This window comes from Pituophis catenifer, unplaced genomic scaffold, assembly GCF_029215685.1.
Source record: "Pituophis catenifer annectens isolate HBS135680 unplaced genomic scaffold, rPitCat1.0.hap2 SCAF_11, whole genome shotgun sequence".
In the NCBI taxonomy this organism is placed as follows: Eukaryota; Metazoa; Chordata; class Lepidosauria; order Squamata; family Colubridae; genus Pituophis; species Pituophis catenifer.
The window spans coordinates 3,392,230-3,417,725 of record NW_027256891.1 but is presented as its reverse complement, the minus strand read 5'-3'; positions in this window follow the sequence as shown (position 1 = coordinate 3,417,725).

Sequence of the window (25,496 nt, the reverse complement as noted above, 5' to 3'; positions counted from 1 at the left end):
ATTGTCTAACAAAAATTAAACACTTTTTCTCATAGCCATTCAACGGCACTCTTATTTTTTTATTTTTATTTTTTTACAAAATTGATTTTTAAAAATGAGCTACTCTCAAGAAATGTTATGAATCCAATAACATTTCAGATGATCCTTAAATCCCAAGGCAGGACTTGTAGCTGAAAGGCGTCATGTTTACATTGCCAGGAGAAAATTGTTTCGGTGGGTTGGGGGCAAAGGAAATTCTTTCTCAGATGGCCTAAAGGCGTTGCCAGTCACTTAGGACAGCAAAGGTGCTCACATTTCGGAGTTTAGAATCTGTGGAGACAGGAATGTGGCAAGGAACGGCAGGAGCTGTAAAGCAGGGCTGAGCCCCAGGGGTGGGAGGATGGTGGGCCAAGGGCCCCCAGTCTGCACAGGATCTCTTTTGAGCAGAGAAATCCCCCCTCCATTTCTGAAGAAGGTGGGGAAGTAGGGGTGCCCACTGGCCAGATGGACCCTGGGCCAACATCTCTGGAGCCCTCCGAGGTCAGCCTGTGACACAGCTGGGCCTCTGGCGAAGGCTCTCTGACACGTCGGCTGTCAAATGGAACCTATTAAAAGGGATTAGAAGCTTTTTCATCACTACCCCTGTGACACCATGATGGGCTGAAATTGCTGTAAAAACATGATTATTAAAAATGGGGCTATTAGTTTTGGAATGGACAGAAGCTCTTTTCTCATTTTCATTTCCAGTTGCTCAGGAGAACAGGCTCCTTTGGAAATGCAGCTGAACCTCCCCCCCCGCCCCCTCACCCCCCATGGAAAAACAGGGCTGGGGAGGGATGGAGGGTGAAGTTCTCAGAGAAAGTGGGGAAGGAACAGCTGCTTACTGGCGGTTACGGAAGCCAATGGATGGATTTAGAATCCGTTATGTATTTGTTTGCTCTGTACTCCAAATATCCCTTGCTTTTTGTCAGTTCTATGCCAGGATCCCAACTTGTGGGGCACAGCCGGTGTTGGCCAGTTTTCTTTTCCACGATTTGAGACCTACCCAAAGGCTGGGAATCCTCGAGGCACCATCTCTATAAGAAGCCCCCCCCCCAAAAATGTTGCTGTTTATGACTGGGTGTCATAAGTGGTTCCAAATTCAGGCAAAGCAATGTAAGTGTTGAATGAAAACTAATCCCTTCTTCCTCCACCGTTACTTTAGTTTCAGTAAGGATGTTTTAAGAAATGAAGTAGGAAAATAACCCTTGAAATGGGCTCTTTTGTTACCTGTATCTACGTCTCCACTACTGTTTGCCTGATACTTCTGCCAATAACTGGCAAGTCACAGAAGGGCCTCTGCTTCTTCTTCAAATGTCATGAGGACAAAAGTAGAAAAGACCAGTTTGTTAGTAAACGCTGATTGTACGCAGGTTAAGGATTAAACCTATGACCGTATAATGACTGTATGTGCTAAAATTGCACAAACCGGTTACTGGAAAAAAGGGTGCGATTAAGCTGGGAATATGTAATTCTTCATTTATGTGAAAAGCACGTATCCAGAGGCAATAAAAACTACTGAAACATTAATTCAAAGAAAACCTGAGCAAAGATTTTTCTGGATTTTGAAATTCATGTTGGTAGTCCTCGATTTACAACACTTCATTCAGTGACCATTTAAAAGTTAGAATGGCACTGAAAAAAGTGACTTATGACCATTTTCCACAGTTATGACCATTACAGTATCCCCATGATCATGTGATCAAAATTCGGGCGCTTGGCAACTGGTTCATATTTATGATGGTTGCAGAGTCCCGGGGTCACGTGATCCCTTTTTGCGACCTTCTGACAAGCAAAGTCAATGGGGAAGCCAGATTCGCTTAACAACCGTGTTACTAACTTTTCACTGTAGTGATTCACTTAACAACTGTGGCAAGAAAGGTTGTAAAATGGGGCAAAACTCACTTAACAAATGTCTCACTTAACAAGAGAAGTTTTGGGCTCAATTGTGGTCGTAAGTCAAGGACTACCTGTATCTGGAGCCCCTCAGAGGATTTGATTTCTCTTCAATTCTTCGTTATCCCATTGCATAGATTTCTTTGATGCTCTCAGGATTGGTTCCTGCCAGGATCCTGGAATAAAATTGCCACAATTCTTTTTTTTTTTTGGAATTTTTTTTTTAAACAAAACATAAAACAACCCTCATCCATTACAATTACAGAAAGTGTATCGATCGGTTACAAATCTTTTGTGCTTAATCCCATATCCAAAATTCTCTTATTTGACAATTTATTATATCCTTTTATATTATTATTCTCATTTACCAATTATTTAACAGTGGCTTATCTCCCGTAAAAAAACGTTTCATATATTTTATTATTACATTTATTTCATGTTTCATATTTCATTTCCATGCTTTATTATCTAGCCATTGATAAAATAAATCCCATATCAAGTAATATTATTTGTCTTCCTGTTCTCTAATTTCAAATGTCAAATTTGCTCATTTCAGCACATTCCAAAATTTTCTTAATAACTTCATCATCAGTAGGCATCTTCTCTCCTTTCCAATTTTTAGCAAATACAATTCTAGCTGCTGTTAAAACATTCACAATTAAGTATCTCAGTTCTCTATTATATGTTTGTGGTAAAATCCCTAATAAAAATATATCTGGTTTAAAGTCAATGTGTTTCTTTGTCATTGCCACAATTCTGACCGCTTTCTAAGGGGCTGCAGGAATAAGCTCAATCCTTCCGAAGTGCCAGTTGCTGGTCACGTGCTAAAGATCCGTCTACAGGGTTCCTCCTGGGGGTTTATTTTTAATAAACACTTTGAATTGGCTTATTTCCCTTAATTGAGATGATTTGAGCAATTTAGACCCAGCCATTTCAGACCATTGTTTCTATTTTCCCAGATGCTCTTTTTTGACACACTAGTAATTAGGAAATTCCTCATATAATTCTCCCTGGCCTGGTCACCTCCCTGAAAGTTTCTCCAAAAGTAGTTTGCAGTCCATAAAGTCCTTTTGGTACAGAGACTCCTGGAAACCTGCCTTTGAGTGATCAGAGAAGGAAAATTCTATTGCTTGCTTGACTAATATCTGAAAATAATACATAAATGCTCTTGAGAAACAAAACGTGTTGACAGTTCAATAAGCCTGATTTCTAGATAAGCATTGATAGGATTACAACATTATATTATCCTTCTTTTTTCAAACAAACAAAATACAGGTAACACTATTATTTTGTAGTCCAAACGTTTTCTAAAGTTTAAGGAATGGAAGGATTTTTCTGCAAGTGAAACAAAGCAAAACAAAACATCTGGAGCCCTGTTTTAGGCAAAATGGAAGGAGCTTAGTAACTGGAAAGAATCAGGAGATCTGAGGAAATGGCAAAGCAACCAAATATTTATTCATCTAAAATAAAGAAAATCAAGTGTCAACAGCATTCAAGTTTTGTTTTCAAACTGAATAAATCTCTCTGCTCTGGGTAGCCTCTACCTGGAAAGGTGGAGTTTTCTCTGGAGTAGAGGCTAGGCTAGAAGATGCCCAGGTCCTGGCCAATGGAGAAGATACCAAAATGCTCTCATCTCTTCAAAAATGAAAGCTGCCTGGGAAAGCTTAAAGAGGATGGGACACTTTAAAGAAAACCAGAACACCATGGCCTGTGCAGAAGTGAGCACATTCATATATAAATTTGTGCCCTGTACACTGCAAACACTCTCAATAATCTCACAGGGATGAGGTTTTGTCCTACAGCTAGTCTTAAATTAGGTGTTTCTGAGTCTTGATATGGAACATCAGAAATTGCTTGAGGTGTCTAATGGAAACTCTTGGAGAACACCAGCTACGAGGGAGTCACCCTTGCCTGAAGGGTCCCATAGGAGTGATGGAGGCCGCAATTCAGACGTTCCCTAAAGCAGAGGCTCAGCTGAATCTGGGATGGCCTTTCCTGAAAAGACCATTTCTGTGCCAGCTGTGAAACCCTCTACCTGCAGAAGTTCCCCACAAGGATGGATGATTGGACTTTAAAACCTGTCATATAGAAGATGAGACAGAGTTGTTCCACAAGAGAAGAGAAGAAAGTGGGCTTACATTTCAAGAAAGTAAAGTTTGATTAGATTTTAGAAAGAATTTCCTATAACTAAGGACTGTTCAATCGCAATAGCCCTTAGACTTATATACCGCTTCACAGTGCTTTACAGCCCTCACTAAGCGGTTTACAGAGTCAGCCTCTTGCCCCCAATAATCTGGCTCCTCCTTTTACCCACGTCAGAAAGATCATGGAAGGCTGAGTCAACCTCTTCTTATTAGGTCCTTTGCTTAATGACCCTAATTGGAGCTCAATTTTTTATTGCTAAGTGATGTGGTCATTGGGTGAAATTTTACCTGAAGTTGCACTCATTGTCCCAGGACTTCATGCTTTTTCATCCCCACCACACTCATTTCTCTTTGAACTGCTGCCATTTGCCTCCCTCCCTCCCTCCACTCTCTGCCCATTGAAGACTCATGGTCTGACGGTGGCTCTCTACTCAGCATTGGGAGGGCCAGATTTGGAATAGTGGGTTCAGCTCTTGGCACCCTATTTCTAGAAGGAGGCCAGTGAAGATGCCAGAGAGTCTTGAGGCTGAGCCCCATGGGGTTGAGGCTGAAGAAAAAGCACAATCACTTTTAATTCTTTGCAAAGCATTAATAGCTCTTTTAAAAGAAAGAAAAAGAAAGAGAAAAGCATGAACTTGTTTAAGTAACATCCTTTATGGGAGCGGCTACAGCTTAATTTGTTTCTACATCTAATATAAACATTTTTTTAAAAAAAAATCTTACTCTTCATAACAACTTCGGGGTCTTTTATTTATATTATTTCCAAGTTCCACAAAAAAAAGAGGAATATTTATCCAGGGCATTAAAATATCTTCCTGCGCTGATGTCTTTGGCAGAGGAACGAATGGTATGTTTGCTTTTCTGTGGGATAAATGCCCTTTTTGGCCCTTCACTCTTAGCGCAAATTAAACTATTGTTTAATTTTCAGTTCATCTTTTGAAAGCTAAATGTTCCGAGCACTGTTAATACTGGATTAATTTTTAAACTCACAAATCAATCTAGTTCTTTATATAAATATTTTACCAACCACATTATAAATATTGTGGCTGCTCAAAAAAGGGGAACCCTTCAATGGGCAGATCTTGAGAAGATTTGAGGGTCGTTCGGAAGAGAAAACCCATGTGGAAAAATGCTTCCTAACCAAATAATGCTGAACAAAAACCACAAATGGATGTTACACAGATGGACTAGAGAGAGGGAATGTCATCCTTTGACACACTAACATGCAACGAGAGATGCTTTTGGAGAATACAAGATGGTTGGGCACTTTTGAACCTCATCTGCTCAACCAATGGGTCCTTGGGGACTCTGTTTGTGGCTCCCCACTGTTATAAAGCAAGGAAGAAAGCACCTGCTTTGAAATAGCGCCCCCCCAATGATCAGTTACAATACAGGTGGACGTCTGTAAGCTATTAGTTTGGAAAACCTTTCTGTACTGGAAGGGGTGTCAGATAGATCGTTGTACTTTAAATACTTGGTTGGTTCATATGATGGATGTATATTATTAATGAATTAAATTCGTACATTGCCCGACTCCCAGCAGCCCCATGTGATTCACTTATAGATATCTGGTAAACTGTTATGAATCATTTTTACTGCAGCAGCTGTAAATTAAAAAAAAAATGAATCAGTCAATCCCAGATTCTTAGGCCTCCCTGTCTCCAATTTCCAGTTAAAACTCAGAGAAGTAAATCAGATTCTTTTGGGAGCATTTGGCTGCCTGCTGTATTGCTTCTAAACTTGCAACTTGGGAATAGCAAATCAGGTTTCTGCCGATGTCTCAGCATAGGTTGTGCATGTGCCAAAGGAATCCTTAATGTCATTTTCTGAAAGGAGCAGACACAATCACAATGGTTCTTCAATTTGGGTGCTTCTTCAACAGGGACCTTGGAGGTCTTTCTCACACATCAAAACTAGAGGTAGAACTAAGGCATGTAAAGCCAGAGGGATCTGGGAGGCTCGATAATCTTTCACTCTACAAACTCACGAAAGATACATCCATGGGTTGACTTATGCAAAGAATAAGAAACTGTACTGCATTGAGCAAGTGAACAACCAATAGTCAAGAGAAACTCCACTGTGAATGTTTGGGAAGAACCTAAGAAAATGACAGAGAAGAAAACAGAATGAGAGAAGCAATGATTTTATGGCTTCCAACCGTAAGAAAGTCCACTCAATGATCCTTTCACCTTTAGGAGGTTTAGTTTTTTGAGGATTGCTGACAATTTCTAAGCCTAGATGCACTGAAATAGGCTATTGAAATAGAAGGCTAAATCATATTTTGTCATTCTTCTCAGGCCAACAGGACATGGTACTGCTGGCTAATCCCTCCATTTAGATATTAACATATAGAGCCTTATTGTTCTCCCTTTCAGAGAAAGCATAGTAATTCCCTCAGCACGTGGTGGGAGCCTGTCGCATATTCAGGTCAGCCCTTCAGCTTCTGAAAGTCAGCTGCAGAGGGCAAGTTGCTTCTCCGGTCTTTCAGATTCTAGGGTTCTGGAGCAGCAGGTACAACTGAGTGACGCACAAAGAGCCCAAGTCTTCTAGCATCACCTAAAATCTTGTGGGATGAGAGTTGAACATCACTGACCAGAAAAAGGACCTTGGTGTCAAGTTGGGGAATCATAGACTCCTAGGGCTGGAAGGGTCCTCAGAGGTCTTCCTTGCCTGCCCAAGGCAAGAGTTCTTATACCATCCCGGACAAATGCTTGTCCGGTCTTTTCTTGAAAACCTCCAAAGAAGGTGACAAGAAGGACAAGAGTCAGCTGATGGTCAAGTGGCAAATTTATGCTGCGAGTCATTGAACAAAGAATTGGAATTTAAAAGTTCTGATTAAAATAATGGTTGTGACCACACCAAAAATTCTTAGGATAATTGTGGCCACTATCTCTTAGACTCTTTATTACAACTAGAAAATAAGAGCAAGGCTTTTTGAGCAAATCCAAGGTTTATGGAAGCTCTTGGCCTTGTCCTCCCCAAAGGCTGCTCCCTCCAGCTCCCTCCTGCAATGCCAAGAGTTTCAGGGTGAGGACGCTCCTGCTCAGTGTCCACATTACAGTATCCCAAGGTAGCTGTTGTCCAGCCTCCGCTTGAACACAAGGAAGAGGAACGACGGGTTCTCTCGCTTTATTGTTATCTGGACTCATATCCGGAGCAGAACTGTGAAGGTTCTAGGACAGGGAAGCTCTTCTGCTTCTTTCCATCATGCATCACTGCTAATTGTCCAAACTGGCTGCACAGGTTATGTTGATGGGCTCACATAGTCATGTATGAATATTTCATCAGACGACTGGGAAACTCAGTACTTCCCTTCAGAGCTTCAATTGGAATCCAAGCGGTGGATTTTGAAATGAAATTGCATAATTTACTCAGCTCTCAGTTTTCCCTCTATCATTTTTTTTTAATGCTTTTTACCCTGGAGATAGTTCATGCATCTGATGGCTTGCAATCCATCTATGTTTCTGCCATCCCACACAGAATTAGGGAAGGTTAGGTTGCAAAGGATCTGGGAGATCATTTTGCCCAATCTACCTCCCCAACAGTTGGCCATCTGGCTTCTCTTTATATATCTCAGGGAAGGAGAAACTGCCAATGTTCCAGGAAGCCTGTTCTATTGTTGACTGGCCCTAACCATTAGGAGATTATTTCCTTGTAATTTAAACACTTCATTTCTTGTCCTGACTCTGGAAATGACTCCAAACCATTTTGCGGATGTTTACATGACAGCCTTCAGACACAAGAAGGCAACGGGAATATCTGCCAGGATATTCCTGCCAAGATTTCTAGCTAGTTTTCCACCTTGCAGGCTCTGAATCATCTTGGTTGCTTCCTCAATGACATTTCCTAAATGGGATACTCTATAGTGGACACAGAGATGGTTTGACATTGCAAAGTCATAAGATGTTTTCTGCATCTTAATGCTTTATTTCTACTGAGGAAGTTTAGGATTGCCTTGATTTTATTACTTTTCGCAACTGCAGTGTTGGCTTATTAAAAAATTAATGAATGTAAATAATTTTACAACTGCCCAACCTGTATTTGCCACTCTAGGCAAGTAACATACCCTTGAATAACAGACTAAAACTAAAACAATTGTGCAATACAAGGCAGTACAAACTAGTCCAAAATTACATCATGTTCAGAATCCCCGACCATTTTCCAGATGGGTCAGACAACATCCTAACCTCAAGGATCTGCTTGCCTGAGACTCTTGCCTCGTTCTATGCCATGGTCATACAGGGACCACACTTAACAACCTGAGTCCTGAGGTTACAATGGCAACTGGGACTGCTGGGAGTTCCATCACTTAACGAAGTAGACACATGACTTCATACTTGACGAGCACATCATTTAGTGACTCCTGGCTCCAATTGCTTTCATAATCTGAGAACTACTGTCCTCTCTGGCACCATCTTCTGCCACCAATAGCCTCCCACCGACCAGTCCGTTCCCACAGAGAGGGTCTCCTCAGGGTGGCATCAGCCAAGTTATGTCGGCTGGTGACACCCAGGGGGAGGGCCTTCTCTGTGGGAGCCCCAGCCCTGTGGAATGAACTGCCCCCGGAAATACGTAAGATCTCTGACCTCTGTGTATTTCGCTGTGCCCTCAAGACCCTGCTGTTCTGCCAGGCCGGGCTATCAATGTAATGATTTTAAATTGGGGTATTTTAAATTTTTGGGGTTTTAAATCGGCCAAATCTATTTAATTATTTTAATTTTTAATTATTGTTGTGTCCTGTGTTTTTAAATTGGCTGTACACTGCCCTGAGTCCTTCGGGAGAAGGGCGTATAGAAATAAAATTATTATTATTATTATTATTATTATTATTATTATTATTATTATTATTATTATTATTATTACTATTATTATTATTATTATTATTATTATTATTATTATTATTATTATTATTTATTGGTTAATCTTTAGTGAGATTCACAGCCTTTGAGGCTGGTTAATAGCTCAGCAGCTCGAGTCCTAACCAAGGACCTAGGAACTGTTAAGGTATCGTCGGAGGATGTAAGCTGTTCCGAGTAAGGTGGTTTTTTGTAGAGTCAAAATGTTCAAGTCCGGCAATTTTAGAATTTCTAAATAGCGGGGTAGCCCTTTGGGTATTGCTCCGAGGGCTCCAATTACAATCGGGACAACACACGATTTCTTTTTCCACAGTCGCTCAACTTCAATTTGTAAGTCCCGGTACTTTGTGATTTTTTCTTGCTGCTTATCTTCAATTCGTGCATCACCAGGTATTGCAATGTCAATGAACCATACTTTTTTCTTTTCAACTATTGTTATGTCAGGTGTGTTGTGGACCAAGTGCCTGTCAGTCTGAATCCTAAAGTCCCACAAGATCTTGAGTTATTATTATTATTGTTGTTGTTGTTGTTGTTGTTATTGTTATTGTTATTGTTATTGTTATTGTTATTGTTATTGTTATTGTTATTGTTATTAAATCAGACAGGCAGAAGAAACACAAATGGTGGGAACCTCTTGATAGTCAAAGCAGAGCTTAGTTAAGTCAGGGAAACTAGCCATTTGGTAGGATTTCCTGGAAAGCAATTTTAGAGGGGAAGAAGATCCAAAGAGGCTATGAACATATGAAGAACAGTTAGAGGAACTGGGTTTAACTAGTCTAGTGAAAAGAAAGAGTGACATAATAGCAGACTTCCAATATTTGAGGGCTTGCCCCAAAGAAGAGTGGGTCAACCTATTCTCCAAAGTATATATGAAGGCAAGACAAGAAGCAGTGGATGGAAACTAATCAACCTAGAATTAAGAAGAAATTTCCTGACCATTAGAATAATTAACCAATGGAACAGCTGGCCTTCAGAAGTTGTGGGCACTCCATCAATGGAGGTTTTTAAGAAGACAGACACTTGTCTGAAATGTTATAGGGCAGTGCTGAAATCTAAAATTTGTTACTACCGGTTCTGTGGGCATGGCTTGATGGTGATGGTGGGGGTAATGTGAATGGGTGGGCGTGGCCAATTTTTTTTTTTTTACTTTTAAAACCAGTTTTTCTACAACCTCTTTGGTGAAGAAGTTGTAAAAAAATGCTTTCCAAAGGCTCTGACGATCCCAGCTGAGCCGCGTGATCGGCAGAGACTTTTTTTTAACTTTTAAAAGCATTTTTTGGGCTGAAGAGGTTGTAGAAAAAATGCTTTTAAAAGTAAAAAAAGAAAAAAGCCTCTGATGATTGTGTGGCTCAGCTGGGCATTGGTGGTGGTGGTGGTGGGCAGGGATTTTTGCTACTGGTTCTCCGAACCACCCGCCTCCATCGCTACTGGATCGGGCAATCCGGTCCGAACTGGGAGTATTTCACCCCTGGTATAGGGTCTCCTCCTTGAGCAGGGGGTTGGACTAGAAGACCTCCAAGTTCCCTTCCAATTCTGTTATTCTGAACAGTGCTGCAAGGCCTGGAGCAGTTAAATTCTTATGTTTTTCCACAAGCACATGTCGTTTGTGAACCCTCTTTGAGGCATTCTCCAGAGTAATCCCTTCCTTCTCTTGATCCCCCATTTCTTAGTCAAATAAACATCTCCCTCCTGCCTGGGTGACCTCTCTCTCTCCTCCCTTCACACAGCCCCTGCCTTGGGTCTCCAGGGCAGCTGACAGTTGACCTTCCCTGCTGAAGGATGTTTGGGGCTTTGCTGAGAGGTGATGACATTTTGCTCAGGACACTGAAATTGAGCAGCTGCTCCTGGCTGAGCTCTTGGACTCCAACCACACAGCCCGGATGGGTAAGAGAGCCTTTCCATTAACATTTATAGCTCTGTGATCATTAATGTTGGCGGAAGGTATGTCTGAATGGGACATCTTCAATGATAATTGGAAAGTAATCCTTCCAGGTCAGAAAGTCAGTATGGTGCAGGGGTTAAAGCACCAGGCTACAAACCAGCAGGCCATGAGTTCTAGTCCCTCTTAATACACAGAGACAGCTGGGCCAGTCACTTAACAAAATGACAGGCTGGAAGGGACCTTGGAGGCTTTCGAGTCCAACTCTCTGCTCAAGTAGGAAACCCTGTACCATTTCAGACAAATGGCTGTCCAATCTCTTTTTAAAAACCTCCAATGATGGAGTGCCCACAACTTCTGAAGGCCACCGGCTGATTGTTCTGTCAGGAAATTTCTCCTTAGTTCTAGGTTGATTGGTTTCCACCCATTGCTTCTTGTCTTCCAGGAAGGCCCCTGGAACCAAGAAGTCCAAAATATCCATGCCTTGCAAATGTGGGTGAGGAGCAATGGGGCTACTCTGTCCACTTCATCTCCTCCTTCCTGCTTGTTGAGCATGAACATCTAGAGGCATGGATGTGCCATCTTATTAGCGTTTCCCGTTATGCAGCAGATTCTGCTACCCAAGCACACAGAAATAACCTTAAGAAAGGATTTATGCAGGATCACTTGTAATTTGGGGCGGAGAAGCTTCTTTAACCAAAGAGACAATTTTTTAATGCTCAGTATTTGTCCACCAGACTGATACTCCACCAGAGTTGCCGCAGAACTTCCCTTCCACTTCTAGAGTTTTATGGCAGGCTTTTTTTTTTTTTAAAAAAAATTGATTTATATGCCGCCCTTCTCCGGAGACTCAGGGCGGCTTATAATGCGTTAAGCAATAGCCTTCATCCTTTTGTATATTTATATAAAGTCAGTTTATTGCCCCCAAACTGGGTCCTCAATTTACCTACCTTAGAAAGGATGGAAGGCTGAGTCAACCTTGAGCCTGGCGAGATTCGAACCTGCAGTAATTGCAGGCAGCTGGTCCAGCTTTAAACCTGGATCTCCACTCCTAATGAGCCCTGGTGGTGCAGTGGTTAGAATGCAGTATTGCAGGCTAATTCAGCTCACTGCCAGGAGTTGAGTCCTCACCGTCTCAAGGTTGACCCAGCCTTCCATCCTCCCAAGGTCAGTAAAATTAGGACCCAGATGGTTGGGATCAATACGCTGATTCTGTAAACTGCTCAGAGAGAGCTATAAAGCACTATAAAGCAGTATATAAGTCTAAGTACTACTGCTATTGCTATTGTGAGGTCTTCTCCAATACTACAATCGTTTTGATTCCTTTTTAAAAATTGATTTTACACTTTTTAACACTAGCAACCCCTAGTAGTTCTCAATAGTTGTAAGAAGCCTCCTGGAAACCTTTCCTTCTGCTGTGGTGTCCTGGGCAAAGGATTGTGGAAGAGGGGAGCTGGCTAAAAGCTGGAGGCTACACCGGATTCTCTGATCAGCCAGTCTCTGTTGTAACATCTCTCAGGCCAACAAGAGAAACAGTTCCTTGCTTTTTCTGGCTGTGGCTCTGTTGATCTGGGCCTCTTTTCTTTCTCTTTGGGGCCTCCTCCTCCTCCACCTCTTCCTCCCAGTAACCTCCACGAGAAGGAACAGAAAGAAACGTCTACAGATTGCAATCTTTCTGCCAACGTAGGTAAGAATGTTCATAAGCAATTGTTACTGGGTGGGAGGAAGGTAGAATTATATTTCACACCCAAATATGCACTCATGTAATTTAGAGTGGGGGGAGGAATCCTTGAAATGGGCAAATTACCACCGAGGAGGATGGAAGGGCCATTAGAAATGTGAGATTTCTTTGACAGTTTTTTTTAACCAGCTAAAGTGATCTAAGGTGTTTAACTTTGATTTATGACTAAATAAATATGGTTAAATAAAGGCAGTTTTCTCACTATTAAACTCAACTGTCACCTTTCACAGAAATGATAATGATGATTGCATTTCATGGCAAGGTTTGTGATGTTTCCAGATGATCTCAGCCATAAGTCAGTCCCCGTAATTTTGAGGTTTCGGGACTCAAGATAGCCTGGTTCTTGGTAGACTTGTGCAGAGGTGCCAGACTAAATAACAGAATAATAGAATAACAGATTTGGAAGGGATCTTGGAGATCTTCTAATCCAACCTCTTGCTCAAGCAGGAAACCCTATACCATTTCAGACAAATCGTTGTCCAATCTCTTCTTAAAAACCTCCAGTAATGGAGCATTCACCTACTTTTGGAGGCAAATCATTCCACTGATTAATTGTTCTCATTGTCAGGAATTTTCTCCTTAGTTTTAGGTTGCTTCTCTCCTTGATTAGTTACCATTAATTGTTTCTTGTCCTATTCTCTGGTGCTTTGGAAAATAGGTTGTCTCCCAAGATCTAAAGACAGCTGCTTAGATATTGGAACTCTATCATGTCACCCCTAGTCCTTCTTTTCTCTAGACTAGGCATACCAAATTCCTGCAACCATTCTTCATACATTTTAGCCTTCCAGGCTGGATCCTCAGTGTTGGAAACTGCTTGAATGGCCTTGACCCAGCTTAGCTGTGCTTGTTCAAACTCATTCCTGAATCTACAGCACATTTTAGGAAGCTTGAGTACCCTCCCTAGGATGGGGAGAGGAACCTCCAGGGATAGTTTTTGGGGTCAGTGTAAGTGTAACACTGTCTATGGTGAATAACAGGCAGGCAAGCACAGCCTTCAGTAGACCTTGGGGGGTGGAGGCAAGGAAGGCTGGAGCCCAGATAACAGGCCATTCCTAAGTAGAGATTAAGGAGCACAACTGGAAACGACTTCAATGGGGAAAAACATGGAGGTCAGCAGGAGATGTCAACATGGCTACTGCATGAAAAGAGGCATCCAGGAAATTCTTCAAGGTTGAACTTCCACCCTTTGCTCCTTGTCTTGTCCTCAGGTGATTTGGAGAATAGGTTGACTCCCTCTTCTTTCTGACAGCTCCTCAAGTATTGGAAGACTGCTTCCAATACTTTCCTGAGCCTTCTCTTTATTAGGCTAAACATACTGTAACTAGTCCCCTTAGCTGCTCACCATACGATTTAGCCCCCAATCTTCTTTCTTGCTCTTCTCTACAGTCTTTCCAGCGGGGCCCTGTTGATGTAGCCTAGGACTGCACTGACTTTTTTGGCAACTGCAGTGCATCCAGTTTTGGTCACCACATTACAAAAAAGATGTTGAGGCTTTGGAAAAAATGCAAAGAAGAGCAACTAAGATGATTAAGGGTCCGAAGACAAAAATATATGAAAAATGGTTGCTGGAATTGGGTCTGGCCAGTCTAGAGAAAAGAAGGACTGATAGTGATGACTTGACAGCAGTGTCCCAGTATTTGAGAGGCTGCCACAAAGAAGAGGGGGTCAACCTATTCTACAAAGCACCTGAAGACAGAACAAGAAACAATGGATGGAAACTAATCAAGGAGAGGCGTAACCTGGAATTGTGGAGAAACTTCCTAACAGTGAGGACAATTAACCAGTGGAACAGCTGGCCTCCAGAAATCGTGGGCGCTCCATCACTGGAGGTTTTTAAGAAAAAACTGGATATCCACCTATCTAAAATATTGTAGGGATGTCTAACCTTTTCTGAACCGAGTGCCCAAAGCACGCGTGCATGTGTACAAATGTGCATGCATGCCCCCGAACCTCCAAAATGTAAGGCGTGCAGCCCCTGTGCATGTGCCCCACCCCCTGCAAAAGTATGCCCCCACCACACATGCCCCACCCCCAGCGCATGCGGGCAGAGACGTGAAGACCAGCTGGTCGGCGGGAGGTGTGCATGCATGCACAGCAGAGCTGAACTGGGGCGACAGCCCATGTGCCATCAGAGAGGCATACCATAGGGTTGCCATCACGGTTATGGGGTCTTCTGCTTGAGCAGGGGATTCGACTAGAAGACTTCCAAGGTCTTTTCAGCTCTACTCTGATTGATTGATTGATTGATTGACTATTGGCTGATACTTAAGTGGTTGTCCACCAGGACTCATAAATCCTTCCCACAGTTACTACTGTTGATCCAGGTACCTATGCATTTTGTGCAGGACTTTATATTTTTCACCACTGAACTGCATTTTGTTAGATGGGGTCCAATTCTCAAGTCTGTCAAATTCCTTCTGAATCTTGAGTCTATCTTACAAAGTGTTGGCAGTTTCCCTTAGCTTGGTGTCATCCGCAAATTTGATGAGTTCCCCTTCTATCCCTGTTAGATCAGGCGCAGGAACAGAAGACGTGACCAGCTCGATACATTTAATAACTTTATTAGTTACAAAGTAACAAGACAAGACTTCTGGCGCGCTGCCGGAGCTCTCCTTATATTCGCTCCCGGCAGACGCACCGCCCCTTGACAGGGATTCAAATCTCCCGCCCAATTGCTAGCAGCCAATCAGGGCGGATGTCCTTATAAGGACATAACACTCCTCCCCCCTTAGTCCGAACTGTCAAATCTCGTCCACAAAAGTCACGTAATCGCGCAGGTACGTAGGACGCCTCGGCACCCTAGCTGACCTGCGCAGTCTCACTCCTTCTCCGTCTCCGGCCTGGATGGACGGGGCTCCTTCGTCTCCTGGTTCCCTCTCCGGAACTGGGCTCGGTTCGGCTGTCGAGTGAGCGGGGTCACCCCCAGCGCCTCCGGCCGGACCGCAGACCTTGGATGGCTGGTTCTGGTGGTCTTCCTCCTGGCCTGTGGATCTATCGCCTCGTCTCGGTTGCTCGGTTCCGACCCGGGAAGAGCGTCTGAGTCTCGGTAAGTCTGTCGCTCGCTCCTCCCTGGTCTCCCGGGCGCTGCGGTTTGGTTGCGATCCGGCCTGCTGCCGGTTGGGTGGTGGTTCCGCTCGGTGCCCTCGGGTCCGGTCCGCCGGCTGCGGGTGATGCTGGCTTGCATTGTGCTGTCCGACCTCGCAGGGGCGGCGTTGGTCCCCTCGGTTGGGCTGGCGTTGGTCTACCCCGTCTGGTTGGTGGTGGTCGACCTGGTCGGGGTGTTGTTGCGGGACTACCTCTGTGGGGCGGCGGAGGTCTCCCCTGCCGGGGTAGTGTAGGTCTCCCTGGCCGGGTTGTTGTCGGCTTTCCCTTACCCCTAGTCCCTGGTCTACCGTTGGGTGGTGCCTGGGGTCATCCGGGTCGGGTTGTTGTTCCCTGGCTGTCTTCTGCGATGGGCGGGGGTCCCTCTCGCCGGGGAGTCGTGTGCCACCCTCGCCCATGGGTGGTGGGTTTCCCTTCTTGGCTGGGTCCCGGTCTACTCGCCTGGAACTGCGGTCTCCCTGGCCGGGCTGGCGTAGGCTGCCGTCACTGGTGGGGTGCGCTGCTCCTCCTCTGGGCAGGTACCGGTCTACTTGCGGGCTGGGTTGGTGGTCCCTGGCCCTGTTGTGCCCGGTGCCCACCTGGCTGGGTTGCTGCTGCCATCCCCCGTGCGGTTGGCCCCGGTCTACCTCGCTGGACTGCCGACGTGACAGTACCTGGTAGTGAGCTGGGCCGACCTCGTCGGGATGGCGTTGCTCTGCCTCGCAGGGGTGTGGTAGGCCTACCTCGTCGGGGTGTTGTAGGCCTACCTCGCCGGGGTGTTGTAGGCCTACCTCGTCTGGGTGTGGTAGGTCTACCTCACCGGGGTGTTGTAGGCCTACCTCGTCTGGGTGTTGTAGGCCTCCCTCGTCAGGCTGGTTTTCGTGTGCTCCCCCCCACCTTTTCCGGAGTTGGTCGATGTGACGTCTACAGATCTGTCCATCTTCCAACTCGACGGTGTAGGATTTGGGGCCAGTTGTGCTGGCAATCTTCCCCTTCAGCCACTTAGGAGAGCCGTTGAAATTCAGCGCGAAAACTGAATCTCCCTTGCTGAAGGCGCGAAGCGGGCGGCTGGCGGTTGCGGTCACTTCCGGGCTGTATTGGGGGTGCAGCCGGTCCAAGGGTGACCTCAACCTTCTGCCCATCAGCAGTTTGGCCGGGCTCTTGTGGGTGGTGGCATGTGGCGTGATGTGCTGGGTGAGGAGGAAGTTATCAATGCGTTCTTGCCAGTCTCCCGGGCCCATCTTGATGAGGGCTTCTTTGGTCAGTCTGACCATACGTTCCGCTTGTCCGTTTCCGGCCGGCCTGTAGGGGGCGGATAGGGCGTGGCGGATGCCCAGTCCTGCCAGGAAGGATTCCATGGCCAGGGATGTGAGCTGGGGGCCGTTGTCCGAGACTAGCACGTCCGGAAGTCCATGTGTGGCGAACAGACGGCGCAGGGCTCGGATCGTCGCTTCTGTTGTGGTAGATGCCATGGGTATCACCTCGAGCCACTTGGAGAAGGCATCTACCACGATGAGGAGGTGTCGCCCCTGCATCGGACCCGCGAAGTCGATGTGGATTCTCGACCAGGGGTTGCTGGAGGTCTCCCACTTTGTGACTTCGGATTGCGGTGGCGCTGGGCGAACTTCTTGGCACGGGTCACATCTGGAGACCCATTGCTCAATGTCTCTGTCCATGGAGGGCCACCAGACGTAACTCCGTGCCAGGGCCTTCATGCGGACGATGCCCGGATGCCCTTTGTGCAGAGTCTCTAGCGTCCGCCGTTGCAGAGTGCTTGGGATCAGCACTCTGTCTCCCCATAGCAGACAGCCCTTTATGGTGGACAGCTCCTTCTGTTTCCTGGCGAACGGGCTGAACTTCTCCTCTGGCTTTTCCGATGGCCACCCTCTGAGGATCCAGGACTTCACTTGACGGAGTGTGGGGTCCTTTTGGGTGTGAACGGCCACATCTGCGGATGACACTGGACAGCTGGCGTCGTCATCAATATGGAATAGGTGGACCGTGGGGGCTGGGTCTTCGACTGGATTTTTCGACGGGCATCTGCTGAGCGCGTCGGCGTTTCCTATGGCTGTGCCTGGCTGGTGCACGAGCCGGTAGGAGTAGCCGGCTAGGAAAATGGCCCATCTCGTCATCCGTGGAGACATGAAGGTCGGGGTGGGTTGGTCGCCTGCGAGGAGTCCCAGGAGTGGCTTGTGGTCGGTGACTATGGTGAAGCGTCTTCCGTAGAGGTATTCGTGGAAGCGCTTCACTCCAGCCACGATGGCCAGGGCTTCTTTGTCCAGCTGAGTGTAGTTCCGTTCTGCGCCAGACATGGTCTTTGAGAAGTAGGCGATGGGGGCTTCCGTGCCGTTGGGCAGTTCGTGGCTGAGGACTGCCCCCACCCCATATGGCGACGCATCACAGGTCAGCTTGATGGACAGCGTCTCACTGTATTGAATGAGGACGCTTTTGGACGTCAATAGTCCCTTGATGGCCCGGAACGCTGCTTCCTCTTCCTGGCCCCACTTCCAGGCAGCCGATTTCCCCAGCAGGCGGTGGAGTGGCTCAGCAACTGTGGCTTTCTGTTTTAAGAAAATGGCATAGAAGTTGAGCAACCCAAGGAAAGCCTGAAGCTCCGTTTTGTTTTTTGGGCTTGGAGCTTCATGGATTGCTTCCACTTTTGATTTGGTGGGGTGGATGCCTGTGCTATCAATGAGGTAGCCCAGGAACTCGACTTCCTGTACTCCTATGATGCACTTGTCCCGCCTGACCCTCAAGCCCTTGGCCTTGAATCGCTGCAGGACAAGCCTGAGCCTTTCAAGGAGTTGAGCTCTTGAGTCACCGGAGATGAGCACATCGTCGAAGTAAGGCACCACCCCTGGAACGCCTTGGAGAAGGCGTTCCATCATAGATTGGAAGATGCCGGGGGCTGCGCTGACTCCAAATTGGAGGCGGTTACATTTGAATGCCCCCCTGTGCGTGACAATTGTTTGAGCCTCTGCCGTTTTTTCATCCACTGGCAGTTGCTGGTAAGCCTGGGCCAGGTCCAGTTTCGCGAAAATTGATCCCGATCCCAGGGAATGCAGCAGGTGTTGCACCACTGGGACTGGGTATGCGCTCTGTGCCAATGCCTTGTTGATGGTACAACGGTAGTCAGCGCAGATGCGCACAGACCCATCATGCTTCAGTGGGGTCACAATGGGGGTTTCCCATGAGGCATGATCGATCGGTTCCAGGACGCCCTGGGCGATCAGCTTATCCAGCTGTTCATCTACTTTAGGCCGCAGGGCAAATGGAACTCGGCGGGGCTTAAGCCTAATTGGGGTGATTCCCTTGTCCAGATTAAAGGAAATTGGCCTCCCCACAAATTTCCCCAGTTTACCATCGAAGACTTCCTTGAACTCTTCGATGATGGTGTCGAGTTCGTCCCTGTGGATCTCGTGGATACCCTGAATTGAAAGTCCCAGCGGCTTAAACCACTCCACGCCTAACAAGTTCGGTCGGCTGTGCTCCACGATGGTGATGGGCAGCTTTCCGTTGAAGTCATTGTACTTCACGTGGATGGTGGCTCTGCCCAGGATTTCGACGGGGTTTCCATTGAAGTCCACAAGCCTCGCCTTCGAGGTTTTCAGCTGGGTCTTTTTGTAGGAGGGCTTCAGCTGCTGTAGGTGCTGCCAGTCCATGATGGAGTAGGCGGATCCGGAGTCTACCTCCATCTTGCACGGTGCCCCCTCTGCTATCAGCGTCACGTGGAACTTGGTGGTCCCCTCGTCGCTTGTGTGTGCGATGGTGGTCTGGTGCACTGTTTTATTTCGGGGATATTCCTCCTCCCCGCGCCGGGACTGGTTTGAGGACCGTTTGGATGTCCTCTGGTTGTCTTTGCGATTCTCCCGGAATCGTGGTCTGGTTGGTTCCGGGGCTGGATCTGTGGCTCTGCAGGCCTCGGCGATGTGCCCTCTCTTCAGGCATCGGCGGCAGGTCGCGTCCCTCCATCTGCAGGTTGCCCTGGGGTGGTCGCCTCTGCAGCTGCCGCATCATTCTCCCCGGTCGCCATGCTGTGGGTTTTCCCGCCTGGGGGGGCGGGAAACCTTGTGAACGGCCCTTTCCTCATCAGACTCGGATTGTGTGGTTGAGTCGTCTGAGGAGGTCAGGCCCGACTTGTGGATCTTGTGGATCCCTCTAGCTTTCACCATCGCGGCGGCTGCCTTCTCGGATGTTTCAGCCGCTGTTGCTTCGTCGAGGACGTCTTTGAGTGGGATCCTCTTCTGGCTGAGGAACTTCTTCTGCAGCCCCACGTCTCGCATTCCAAACACAACGCGGTCTCGGATGGCATTCTCCACGTTGTCGAATTCGCAGTTGGCAGCGATTTGGCGAAGCGCTGCCACGAATTCCTTGATGGATTCACCTTCCCGCTGGTTTCTTTGCTGGAAGGTGAACCTGTTTGCGATGGGGGTGCCTGTAGGTGCGTAGTGCTCCTGTAGGACTTCCTGCAGGTCGTTCCAGGACATCTCCTCAATGTCCCTGGGTGCCACGAGGTCAATCGCCATCTCTAGGACGTCCGCTCTGCAGTGAGCCAGGAAGAGGGCTCTTTTCCGCTCATCGTCGAGGTTCTGGTAGCCATTACCTCGCAGGAACTGCCGGAACCGGACCATGTACGACCTCCACTTCTCTCTGGATGGGTCGAATGGGTTCAGCGCGGTCATCGGGGCTTGCGGAGTTGCCATTCTGAGAGTCGCTGTGTGGTAGTGACTTCAGCTCGGTGGGCGATCGTGCCGTGAGTCTTTCTCAGGTTCTCTTCTCTAGTCCTTCGTCGCCAGTGTTAGATCAGGCGCAGGAACAGAAGACGTGACCAGCTCGATACATTTAATAACTTTATTAGTTACAAAGTAACAAGACAAGACTCCTGGCGCGCTGCCGGAGCTCTCCTTATATTCGCTCCCGGCAGACACACCGCCCCTTGACAGGGATTCAAATCTCCCGCCCGATTGCTAGCAGCCAATCAGGGCGGATGTCCTTATAAGGACATAACAATCCCCTCATCTAATAATTTATGAAAATGTTGAACAGCGCCAGGCCCAAAACAGACCTTGGGATATCCCACTGCATGCTTCCTTCCTTGTAGATGCAGTTCCATTGAGGACAATCTGCTAAGTGTGGTTGGTCAGCCAACTGCAAACCCATCTGGTGCAGATGCTGCCTATCCCATATTGTTCTAGGTTTTCAGAGGTGGGTTTCAGCAGGTTTTGACCAGTTCTGGAGAACCGGTAGCGGAAATTTTGAGTAGTTTGGAGAACCGGTAATAAAAATTCTGATTAGCCCCTCCCCCATCTATTCTCTGCCTCCCAAGTCCCAGCTGATCGGGAGGAAATGGGGATTTTGCAGTAACCTTCCCCTGGATTGGGGAGGGAATGGAGATTTTACAGTATCCTTCCCCTGCCACGCCCACCAAGCCATGTCACGCCCACCAAGCCCACAGAACCAGTAATAAAATTTTTTGAAACCCAACACTGTAGCTTACCAAGAAGTAGGTTGAGATCTACTTTGTCAAATGTCTTAATGAAGTCCAAGTATACAATGTCCACAGCGTTTCCTGGATCCATTAATTTCATCACTTTATCAAAGAAGGATATAAGATCATGTCTGGCATGATCTGTTTTGAACAAACCCATGCTGACTTCCAGTAATCACCTTGTTCGTTTGTAAATGCTCACAAATCAGTTGCTTATCTTTTCCAGGATTTTCCTAGGTATTTATGTTGAGCTGATTGGCCTATAATTTCCTGGATCCATTCTCCCCACTTTTTGAAATTGGAAGCACACCAGTGCTTCCTGGGAAGTGTCCTCTTGCCATGCAGCCTTCTTTACCCTCAGGCACAATTCAAAGTTGCCATAAAAATGATGTCTTCCTTCTCCTGGGACCGTGGAATTGGGTACACCTGCATACCTCTCTATTTGCAGGGTTTTTTTTCAACAATAAGATCTTTCTTCTTTTCCCAAAAAATTATTTCCTTTTTGGAAGCCAGGATGGTTACTGGGGTGGGAAACCAACCCACCACAATTTCTTCCATTCCTGAAGTGCTGCCAAACATGAGTTTTTCTCCTGTACAGGATATTTGGGAAGAAGTAGGATAGGGTGCAGGGTAGTGGGACAGCTGAGAAATGGACTCTCCTCTTGAGGGAGGGTTGTCAGCGGTTTTCACATCAGGTCAGATAAAGAATGAGGACAGGGTGATGTTTAGCCAATATTCTTTCAATTGACCGAAAACAGCTAGGCAGGGAAGAAGCTCTGGGAGACAAACGACCCCACTTTCCACTTTAACCTCTTCCCTAAATTCCCCTGAATTAGCGCTAGCAAAATCCAGCAAAATCTTTGATGTATTGTACAAACTCAGGAAATGGGATGATTCAGCCACTGAGTCATTGTCCAAAACATTCTTACTTTACAAGAGTAGTTTGAAAGCAAAGTTGTCATTACATCACCTTTGAACCAGGCTAGAAAAGGAAAGGGAAAGGTAGCAACGGGCCCAGGTGTGTGAGAAGCGGTCAGAGGTTGCTTCTCTTCTGTGCAAAGAAAAGCCTTGAGTAAAGCTGAGGTATGCTCACCTGGCACATTCACCTGCAGTTGCCATAGCAACTTGGGACAAAGGCACAGAACAAAGTGACAGACTGGGGAAGAGAGGAAGCAAAGTCAGCCAAATGTGTGCCATTCTGGTTCTCTCCAAGATAGGTTGTAGGTTTCTTTCCCTCTTGGGAGGATAATGCAGGACAGGGATCAGGCCATTTTCAGTGGGGAAGGTGCACAGAGTTTAGAAACCTGGATTTTAAAAGGCCACTGATAGGGTGGGGTGATGTGATGATATAGCAGAATAAGAGAGCTGGAAGGGACCTTGGAGGTCTTCTAGTCCAACCCCCTGCTTAGGCAGGAAACCCTACACCACTTCAAACAAATGGTTATCCAACATCTTCTTAAAAACCTCCAGTGTTGGAGCAGCCACAACTTCTGGAGGAAGTTGTTGCACTGATTAATTCTTCTAACTGTCAAGAAATTTCTCCTTAGTTCTAGGTTGCTTCTCTCCTTGGTTAGTTTCCATCCGTTGCTTCTTGCCTTGCCTTCTGGTGCTTTGGAAAATAGGTTGACCCCCTCTTCTTTGTGGTAGCCCCTGAGATATTGGAATACTACTATCGTGTCACCAGAGGTGGGTTTCAGCAGGTTCTGACCAATTCTGGAGAACCAGTAGCGGAAATTTTGAGTAGTTCGGAGAACCGGTAAATACCACCTCTGGCTAGCCCGACACCCATTTATTCTCTGCCTTCTGAGTCCCAGCTGATTGGGAGGAAATGGGGATTTTGCAGTATCCTTCCCCTGGAGTGGGGTGGGAATGGAGATTTTACAGTATCCTTCCCCTGCCATGCCCACCAAGCCACACCCACAGAACCGGTAGTAACATTTTTTGAAACCCACCACTGCATGTCACCCCTTCTTTTCACTAGACTAGACTTCTATATATCATCAGAGGAAACAGACCTACGTTTTCCCCACCTAAAATTAACTTAATTAAGCCTGCTTAAAAGCTGAGTTGGCTGTGTGTCTCCCGTGTGTCGTGGTTGGTCGAAGGCCGGTTCCCAGCCCTTGTCTTCCATCCACCCAGGATGGTGGATTCTCCAAGATGCCCAGGGAGTTGGGCTTCCCAGGACTATTACTGGAAGGCAGCCCAAGTTTGCTGTAGCTGCGGGAGAACCTGAGTTTGGCTTGCAAGCAATGCAAGTCCTGGGAAGCAGAACTCGAAGGTCTAGTGGATAACAGGTAAGATGTAGTCAGGCAGGAAGGATAATCTTTTCACATTTTAAGTAGCAAGTTTCTTAGGTGTGGTTTAGATCAGGGTCTCCAACCTTGGCAACTTTAAGCCTGGAAGGACTTCAACTCCCAGAATTCCCCAGTCAGCAAAGCTTAAAGTTGCCAAAGTTGGAGACTCCTGGTTTAGATGATATAACAATTATGGCTCAATCATTGGCTCAAAATTTGTCCTCAGTTAGTACCTATCCATGGGGACAGAAATCACAAGTGGGTGTCACAAGGTTCAATCATGGATCTGGGCCTGCCACTCTTTTTTTTTTTAAATATAACTTTATTAAATTTCAAAAACTGCTAAAAAGCAAGGAAAGAAAGCAAGAAAAGGGAAAACATGAACAAAGATATTGAAAAAGAGTAAATTCTAACGTTCTTCAGGATAGATGCAGTGGTGGGATTCAGCCAGTTCGTACCACTTCGGGAGAACCGGTTTCTAAGCAGTTTGGTGAACTGGTTGGTGGAAGAAATCATTAGGGCAGAGAACCGGTTGTTAAATTATTTGAATCCCACCACTGGATAGATGCATATAAAGAAGACTCGTATTAAATGAAATTATTAAACAAAAATAAAAATGTTACATATAAAACATGCATAGAAAATGAAAGCAATACATTTCTATAATTCAAACAGAGCTAGTCATTAAATCCCCAATCAGAGTTTCATTTCTATTTTTCCCAAGCAAGAAGTCCAAAAGTGATTTCCAGAGGGAAGCAAAATAGACACATTTTTGATTTTCATCAAAGTGGTCAATTTTGCCATCTCGGCCAGCTCCATTAATTCCCCAATCCATTCCTCCATTATCGAGGTTTGCAAACATTTCCACCCCTGGGCATGTGGAAGCCTTGCTGCTGTTTTCATGTATGAGAACAAAGTCCCACGTTTCCTCTCCATCTCTCACCCTGTCATATCTAAAAGAAAAACCTCTGGTTTTAGTTGCACATCGATTTTTGACACCTTCTAAATCAAAGTACATATTTGGTCCCAATATTTCTTAGTGCTCTTACACGTCCACCAAAGGTGATAAGAGATTCTTTCACAATGCTTAAATTTCCAACACTGATATGACATTCCCTCGTATATCTTTGACAATTTATCAGGTGTTAAATACCAATGATATGTCATTTTATAAAAAATACTCTCAAATTATAACTCAGTGTAAACATCAATCTTTTAGTCTACATGTTTTCTCATTGATCAAGCGTAATATTATATCCCAAGTGATTTGTGCATTTAATCATACAATCCTTAACATATTTGTCCTCCTGATTAAGTTTTGATCACAATTGATATAACTTAGCAATGTTCATGATTAGAACATTAGTCCCTTTCAAAATTCATCTATTTATTTATTTATTTATTTATTTATTTATTTATTTATTTATTTATTTATTTATTTATTTATTATCAAATTTCTATACCGACCTACTCCCGGAGGACTCAGGGCGGTGAACAGCCAAGATAAAATACAGATAATACAAACATTAAAAATCCATTTAAATTATTAAATATTTTGGCCGAAAACAAATTTGAAACACCCAATTTGTAAAACAGATTAAATGATTTAAAAATTTAAAAGGGAGAGTTAGGCCAGGCCAGCCTGCTGAAATAAAAATGTTTTGAGAGCACGACGAAACGTGCGCAGATCCGGGATCCTCCGTATCTCCGGGGGGAGCTCGTTCCAGATGGTAGGTGCCCCCACAGAGAAGGCTCTCCCCCTGGGGGCTGCCAGTCGACACTGTTTGGCCGACGGCACCCTGAGAAGCTCCTCTCTATGGGAGCGTACTGGTCGGTGAGAGGCTATTGGTAGCAGAAGTTATGAAAGCAAAGTTATATTTTTCTAATCACTTGGATGAGAAGGTGGAGGAAATGCTAATTATATTTTCAGGGGATCCAAAAATAAAAACCGAAACAATGCCAGTCAGTGAAATGGGGTTGCTTGTTTGGTCTGGTGTGATCCACCAACCTACAGCTATTTCTCCTCAGTTTACCAGATTCCCTTTGATCTCCCTCTTCTCCCAAGAGGATATAACCTGTCAGGCATCAGGTACAAAAGG